Here is a 9,189-nt window from a genome sequence, read left to right on the forward strand (position 1 = left end):
CTCAAGCTGGAAAGATGAGCTGCAGTTCAATGAGGAACATGGGTGGGTCGTGGATGCTTCCTACTCACAAGTAGGCCCACTTGCGGGGGGGAAAGGGCAACCCAGCCTCTCGCTAGAAACCAGGGCAGCGAGTAAAGCAGCTTATGGGCTTTAGCTACAGGCTGGTTTACTCCAGAGTAAACAACCATCGCATGCCAAGCTTGCAAGGATGATACGCCACATAATTATTAATCTGTATTTTTACTGTTGGAAACTGCTTGGGGGACAGTTAGCGAAAAGTGGTCTAAAAATCTAATAAATACGTTAACATACACATATAGATGGCAGGAACATTGTATGTTTTTTTTGGGGGGGGGGGAGGGTTGGGAGAAGTGCAAGGAAACCTTTTCGCTGGAACATATCCTGAGAAAAACTGCTAATATGGACATCACACAGACTCCAGGAAGGATTTTTGGGGTTGGCTTGGGAAGGGTAAGTATCTTCCCTGAACAGTTCTGCCCTCTTGAGGCTCTGTTTACATATGCACAGCTTGGTGGGAAATAAAGAGATTGTGAAATAAATAAATATAACTCCCTCTTGGGCAAAGTGTAGGCAACCTCAAATAAAAAAATCAAAGCATCTCTAATTCCCAGATTTTTCTTTTCTTTTCTTTTTTTTAAAAAAGCCCTGCATCGTTAATTTTGCTTTGTAACACACCAAGAATGTTTGCAGGGCAATCCTAAATAGGTTTACTCAGAAGTAAGTCCTGCAGCTTTCAATGTGGACCAGGTTTGGCTGCTTAGGAAAAGCTGCTTTTCTCCACGGTGACCTGAGGACACGCAGACACACTTGGCCCAAGGGAGAATCCTGTTATTCAAGGAAATGATTCTTCTCTGGCATTTTATATTCTACACTGTTACGGAAGAATCTAGGTGCGAGGCTGCTCAGTCCCCCAGCTCGTCGGGCTGAGCCCGCGGGTCCCTGCGGAATAAAGGAAGGAGTCCAGCCACCAACCGGAGCAAATAGCTGTAGACCAAAGTTTGTTGCGCAACAGGTTCAAAGAGGAATTTTGAACCCCGAGGATGGGGTGACAAGGACTTTTAAAAGTTTCTATCTTATCCCAGCATACAGTTCATTAAGCATCATCACTACATCATTGCTACATCAGAAAAGGAGAGGGTTATACATGATTATACAGGGGACGCGGGTGGCGCTGTGGGTTAAACCACAGAGCCAAGGGCTTGCCGATCAGAAGGTTGGCAGTTCGAATCCCTGCAACAGGGTGAGTTCCCATTGCTCGGTCCCTGTTCCTGCCAACCTAGCACTTCGAAAGCATGTCAAAGTGCAAGTAGATAAATAGGTAACGCTCCGGCGGGAAGGTAAACGGCGTTTCCGTGTGCTGCTCTGGTTCACCAGAAGCGGCTTAGTCATGCTGGCCACATGACCCAGAAGCTGTATGTTGGCTTCCTCGGCCAATAAAGCGAGATGAGCACCGCAACCCCAGAGTCATCGGTGACTGGACCTAATGGTCAGGGGTCCCTTTACCTTATGCATGATTAACATAGGAGGAATGTGTTGGGGCAACAGGCAGATACAGGATATGTATTGGGAAGTACATTTGAAGCACCTACTACAGTGGTACCTCAGGTTACAGACGCTTCAGGTTACAGACTCCGCTAACCCAGAAATAGTGCTTCAGGTTAAGAACTTTGCTTCAGAATGAGAACAGAAATTGTGCTCCGGCAGTGCAGTGGCGGCAGGAGGCCCCATTAGCTAAAGTGGTGCTTCAGGTTAAGAACAGTTTCAGGTTAAGAACGGACCTCCGGAATAAATTAAGTACTTAACCCGAGGTACCACTGTACAAAGGGACAATAGAACTTTGGTTTGCATAGTCTGCCACCTGGGCAAGTCCGGAGGAGTGCCTTTGCCCAGCAATTGACACCTGTGAGTACGTGACCTCCTGCTTGAGGGATTATGGCAAGGACTAAGTAGTTTCCAAGTCCTTGGCCAATGAAGCAAATTGGCGGTGGAATGAAGGAAACTGGCAAAGGAATTGATTTTATGTGGTTTTTAAAGCTAGGTCAATTCCCTGAGCTGTCAAGTCGAAAGGATACATTTATGCATAATATTTGTAGCATCTAACAACTTTAAAGATGTGCCCCCACCCGTAATTTCCGTAACTACACTCTCCTCTTTATGAAGTGTGTATTTTTTGCACAAAGCTCTCTGAACCTGAATAACAACAACAATAAACGATCCAAACCGCACATGCAATTTATCTGTGTTTTTTGGTGGATTTACATATGCAGTTTATTTTCACAAGGTTTTGATTTTGCAAGCATTAAAAATATTCTTGCACACCACCCCAACTCCCAGGGTTCGGCTTCCTTGGAATAATGCTAGTGGAGAGCACGGCGCCTTTTGGATAGATCGTTTTATTTATCATGATAAAGTAAAGGTAAAGGGACCCCTGACCATTAGGTCCAGTCGTGACCGAGTCTGGGGTTGCGGGGCTCATCTCGCTTTATTGGCCGAGGGAGCCGGCGTACAGCCTCCGGGTCATGTGGCCAGCACGACTAAGCCACTTCTGGCAAAGTTTACCTTCCCGCAGGAGTGGTACCTATTTATCTTTGGCGTGCTTTCGAACTGCTAGGTTGGCAGAGGCAGGGTCCAAGCAATGGGAGCTCACCCCGTCACGGGGATTCGGACCACCAACCTTCTGATCAGCAAGTCCTAGGCTCTGTGGTTTAACCCACAGCGCCACCCGCGTCCCGATAATTTTTATCATGATAACACAGTATAAAAACAAAGAAACAAAAAACGGTAACAGCAGAATTAATGTTGCCAACATTAAATCTTGGCACCAATGAAACCACCTAAACAATATCGCTTCATAAGGGTCTATAGGCTTCCTGAGAAGTAGGGATCGGCATGTGCAGCTGGAATCAATCAATCAATCAATCAATCAATCAATCAATCAATCAGAGCCTTGTCCTCCCCAACAAGGTAGAAGGAAGCTAGCAAAACAGGCAGCTGGTCTTGCAGGACTCACAGCCAAGATGATCTCTTTACTTTTATATACAATCCCACCCTGTCCTCAGCTCTCACCTGTGGCTCCTAGATGCTGTCAGCACCTGACAGCTGCCACACCCTGGAAACGGCTTCAAATGATCAGCTAAACCAGGTGAGGGGAGCCAATAATAATAATAATTATTATTTGTACTCCACCCATCTGGCTGGGTTTCCCCAGCCACTCTGGGCGGCTCCCAAAAGAATTACAGTGGTATCTCGGGTTACAGATGCTTCAGGTTACAGACGCTTCAGGTTACAGACTCCACTAACACAGAAATAGTACCTCGGGTTAAGAACTTTGCTTCAGGATGAGAACAGAAATTGTGCAGCAGTGGCGCAGCGGCAGCGGGAGGCCCCATTAGCTAAAGTGGTACCTCAAGTTAAGAACAGTTTCAGGTTAATCACGGACCTCCAGAATGAATTAAGTCCTTAACCTGAGGAACCACTGTAATGATAACAAAAATTAAAAAGTGATAAGACATCAGACATTAAAAACTTCCCTAAACAGGGCTGCTTTCAGATGTCTTCTAAAAGTCAGATAGTTGACATCTGATGGGAGGGTGTTCCACAGGGCAGGTGCCACCACTGAGAAGGCCCTCTGCCTGGTTCCCTGCAAGCTCACTTCTCTCAAGGAGGGAACCGCCAGAAGGCCCTCGGAGGACCTCAGTGTCCGGGCAGAACGATGGAGATGGAGACACTCCTTCAGGTATACTGGGCCGAGGCCATTTAGGGCTTGAAAGATCAGCACCAACACTTTGAATTGTGCTTGGAAACGTACTGGGAGCCAATGAAGGTCTTTCAAGACCGGTGTTATGTGGTCTCGGCAGCCACTCCGAGTCACCAGTCTAGCTGCCACATTCTGGGTCTCAATCCCTTGGTGAGTTAGGGGCTTCTCCTGTGTGCAAAGAAAGGCTCTGGCAGATGGAGCAGATGAAACCAAGAGTACGTCCAATGGTCAAGAAGGCAGTTTTGCACCTGCTGTAGAGGGAAGCGAGGGGCAGATGGAGTCCGTCCACCTGGGAAGATGGCCTATCTAGAAGAAGGAAGACTCTGACCCTAAATCACCGCTGCCTTTTGGGATATCTTCAGGAGAAGAAAAGGCTCAGAAGCAAACCCTACACCAGGCACCCCCAAACTTGGCTCTCCAGCTGTTTTGGGACTATAACTCCCATCATCCCTGACCACTGGTCCTGTTAGCTATGGATGATGGGATCCGAGTTTGGGGATGCCTGCCCTACACAAATCCAGAGCGGAGTCCCTAAGGCAGTTGGATGGTGCCTTATATGCCTCTTGGCAAGTCTTGCAGCCAAGCTGGTGCCAAATGTCCTGCTCTGCTTTCTTTTGGACCACATCAGCGAGGCTGAGGGGTGTGTGTCTTGCCATCTGGGCAGCCCAGGGCCTCCAGACACACTGCCCAGGCTTGCGCCCCGGGGAGGTCATTTGGGTGCTGCTAAAGCAGAGGTTTGGCTTCACCCCCGGAGGCACACTCCACTGTTTCTCTAGAGAGAAAGGTGCCAACTGCATTCTGCATGGGGTGAAGGGCTTCAGGGCATTAACACCACAACGGATCGTGCTTCTCCAGTCAGTCAGAGCAAGTCTGCAGCTTCTGGCATCCAGCTCATTCACCCACACAGCTCTTTTCCCAGCCTATTGCGGGCACACGCGCTAAACCATGTCTGTGATGTCTACCCCTTTACCCCAAATGATGAGACAAGAGACCAGAGTATGGGTTCAAATGGGCCACAACTTTATTGAGCTTCAGAAGGGGGAAACTTGGCACAGGTAACCCTCTCAGCCCGCCTGCCTGAGGATATGCAGGCAGATGAGGTCCATTGAGAGGGGACTGCAAAGCGCAAACTTACACAGCATGCCCTTCTACCGACCTCGTCCCAGGAGTTTGACCTACATGCCCCCGCTCTAGGGCCAGGGACTCCCAGTTTTTGCCCTTTAACGGGCCCTGCAAACGTCGCCACATGGGGAGGGAGCATGAATGCATCCCCCCAACTTGATGTTAGACTAAAGGATACCTTGCTAAGGCCTGAAAACCGCCAAAGTTATGACGAAATTGCTACGGGGAAGGCAAAACCTGCCAATGCAGGGAAAATTCATTCCCAGTTCTGAATACAGTGGTACCTCGAGTTAAGTACTTAATTTGTTCTGGAGGTCCGTTCTTAACCTGAAACTGTTTTTAACCTGAAGCACCACTTTAGCTAATGGGGGCCTCCTGCTGCTGCCACGCCGCCGGAGCACGATTTCTGTTCTCATCCTGAAGCAAAGTTCTTAACCTGAAGCACTATTTCTGGGTTAGCGAAGTCTGTAACCTGAAGCGTATGTAACCTGAAGCATATGTAACCTGAGGTACCACTGTACAGCAACCATCTTACGACCACAGCAGTGCCCGCTGACCTGGAACGCAAAATATTAGCCTGTAAGGAAAGAGTCATTAACTTGAAGATCGCTGACCTAGGATAAAATTATGGAAGCAAGAAATTATTAATTTGAGGGAGGGTGATCCTGGAAGCAAGAACAGCAAAAGAGGCTTGAGGAATGGACTCATGCTCTTTTCTTTTGGCCTTAGGCCCACCCCTGGCCTAAGGCGGGAATTGTCTTCCCTGGCCAAGGGCGGGTCAAAGGCCGGCCCAAGCAGGTGGGTGGCACCTGCCCAGGTGAGCCTCGCTTGGTGCCGCAAACCCCGCCCACCTGTGGGGAAGGGAGGGCGGATATTGCTTTCCATCAGGTCTTGCAGCCAAGCTCGTCTTTTGAGATGCTGATGAGAGCATTGCCGAGGTCATTGTCCTACAAAGAAACTTGTCTGACTGGATCCACAGCCTCTTCTGTTAGATTCAAACCCTTCCTGGTCCAGCACAGAGCTACCTTACTTAAGCATCTCTCTTAGCTCTTCCAGTTGACTCGCCCACAGCAATTCTCCCCATTTCCCCCTTGGTGTCGTTTCTCAACTAATTGCTAATTGCAACCCAGCCCAGCCCTTTGAAGGGAGGCACAGCACTGAATAATTTTTATTTATACCCCGCCCTCCCCAGCCAAGGCCGGGCTCAGGGCGGCTAACAAGCAATAATAAAAACAAATTGAATGAATACAACTTAAAAACAAGATTAAAATACAACATTAAAATATTGAAACAGTAAAATGTTAAAATGTTAAAAATGCAGCCTCATCACAGGAGGAGAAAGGAAAAAGAAAGGAATCAAATTGGCTCCAAGCCAAAGGCCAGGCAGAACAACTCTGTCTTACAGGCCCTGCGGAAAGAAATCAGATCCTGCAGGGCCCTGGTCTCATGAGACTGAGAGTTCCCCCAGGCCGGGGCCAGTGTTGAAAAGGCCCTGGCTCTGGTTGAGGCTAATCTGACTTCCTTAGGGCCCGGGACCTCTAGGGTATTGCTATTTATGGACCTTGAGGCGCTCCGTGGGGCAGACCGGGAGAGGCGCTCCCGTAGGTACGAGGGTCCTAGGCCGTGAATGTGGCCCCCCCGGTCTTCATCCGCAAAGGAGCTTGCTTAGGCAGTTTTCCAATCCTCTCCAAAGCAATATGAAAGGATTGCAAGAGATGAAATACAACATCTCTAGGTCATGACTGCAAACTCTCTCTGTGTGTGTGTGCGCGCACACACACACACACTTAGAATCATAGGTACCTAAGGGTCATCTAGTCTAGGGGTCAGCAAACTTTTTCAGCAGGGGGCCAGTCCACTGTCCCTCAGACCTCGTGGGGGGGCCAGACTATATTTTTTTGGGGGGGGGATGAAGGAATTGCTATGCCCCACAAATAACCCAGAGATGCATTTTAAATAAAAGCACACAATCTACTCATTCTAAAAACACGCTGATTCCATGTGTGGATTTTTTTTTTTAAATAATATTTTTTATTAAGTTTTACAAAGAAAAAAAGGTTACAATAGAACAACAAACATCATAACACCAACAAATATCAACATTCAAACAAGCAAAAACAAACAATCAAAACACAGCCGAAAACAGAAAAAAGAAAAATATTACAAACATAAGAAAAAACTTAAGAAAAATTTAACATAAAAAGAAAAAAGGGCTCTTTTCAAATTCATATCCTTCATAACCTTATTTTCCTGACTTCCACCCGCCTTCCTTTCTTGTATTCCAGTTTTAAATTAATTTAGCAAGTTCGTTCTTATTAATTTTATCCTTTAAAAATTTCTTCACATATTGTATTGTTCAAATTTTCTTCCAATATCTATCCCTTCTTTCATCCTCTTATTTATCTTATTCACTAGAACCCCTTCATTTCATTTCAATGTCCTCAACATTCAAAAATTTTACAGTGTTTTTGTAGGTAGATTTTAAACTTCTTCCAATCTTCTTCCACCTGCTCTTCTCCTTGATCTCAAGTGTGAGTGTGGATTTTAATCCCACTCACCACAATGTCAGTTTCCTTTCTCTTTGCGGCCCCAGGCACCTGTTTCCTGTTTTCTTGTCCTGAGTAGAGATAAGCGTGGTGTCAGTTCAATGTTGAGGTTTCTTCCCCTACAACTCTGGGCAACCTGGTGTGTGTGTGTGCCGGGCGGATATTTGAACCCCGGCACCATATTTGCTTAAGACGGCCCTGTTTGCAGAGTTGCATCAGTTTCCCAGAAAGCAAACAACATCCACTTTTTTAGCGTGGAAAGAAATGCATTGGGGGGGGGGGACACCCCAACTCTTAGCAGTGCTTGATTTATAACATAGAACACAACTACTTTGTAATACGATCGTGGGACATCCAGAAAGTATAAAACAATCCAGCTACATGAGAATCACCCCCAAAATATAATCACAAACAAGCTTCTTACATATGTACCTCCAGCGTGTATACAAATGCAGTGAGAGGCATGAGCTTCCTTTTATGGGTAATCTCATTTGTATTTGTTCTAATGTGAGACAAAACAATTACTCATCTCTTCCATCAACACCAAGATGACTTTCTCTTTTCTGATCTTTCATATTTGTCAGAGTTGTTTGCAACAATATATCCTTGAGAATAGCTAATGCTCTTGAAGAGAGGCATAGATACTGTTTCTGGTTATATAGCTAATATAATAATAATAATAATAATAATAATAATAATAATAATAATATACTATACTACACTACACTGAAATGTTTAAATGTTTCTTTGATTGTCCTTGAATCTTGAGAAATATATAATATAATATATAATCTTGAGAAATATATATAAATCTAATCAATGAATAAAATCAAGAAAATATATTGGCCTTATTTTCAGCTCTCCTATTCCACTATATAGCTCACATAACCCCTCAATTCTCACTTTTGTCCTCCTTGCTATCTGCGGGTTGAGGGAGAGCTATTTGCCTCTTCGACAGAACCCGCTTCCTTTGTTCTCTTGACACCTCACTAGGCTAGCCTGACTTGATTAGGTTTTAACACTTGCTGGATCCAGAAAATGGAAGTGCCTGGCATTCAGCTTAACACCCCAAGTCTCAATTAAATTCTAACACTTACTGGATCCAGGAATTTGGAGAGGTCTGGCACCCCTGAACTTGTAGCAACATCACATTTAAACTGTCATTCCAAAAATGTAAAAACAAAAGCAATCCCTCAATAACTATTTTGTTTCTTATTACATATGGCGTTTCTCCCATATCATTAAGATTAAGTAAAGGTAAAGGTAAAGGGACCCCTGACCATCAGGTCCAGTCGTGGCCGACTCTGGGGTTGCGGCGCTCATTTCGCTTTACTGGCTGTGGGAGCCGGCGTACAGCTTCTGGGTCATGTGGCCAGCAGGACTAAGCCGCTTCTGGCGAACCAAAGCAGCGCACGGAAACACAATTTACCTTCCCGCCGGAGTGGTACCTATTTATCTACTTGCACTTTGAGGTGCTTTCGAACTGCTAGGTTGGCAGGAGCAGGGACTGAGTAACAGGAGCTCACCCCGTCATAGAATCATAGAATCATAGAGTTGGAAGAGACCACAAGGGCCATCGAGTCCAACCCCCTGCCAAGCAGGAAACACCATCAGAGCACTCCTGACATATGGTTGTCAAGCCTCTGCTTAAAGACCTCCAAAGAAGGAGACTCCACCACACTCCTTGGCAGCCAATTCCACTGTCGAACAGCTCTGTCAGGAAGTCCTTCCTAATGTTTAGGT

This window comes from Podarcis erhardii (genome assembly GCF_964252035.2).
Source record: "Podarcis erhardii genome assembly, chromosome: 8".
Classification (NCBI taxonomy): domain Eukaryota; kingdom Metazoa; phylum Chordata; class Lepidosauria; order Squamata; family Lacertidae; genus Podarcis; species Podarcis erhardii.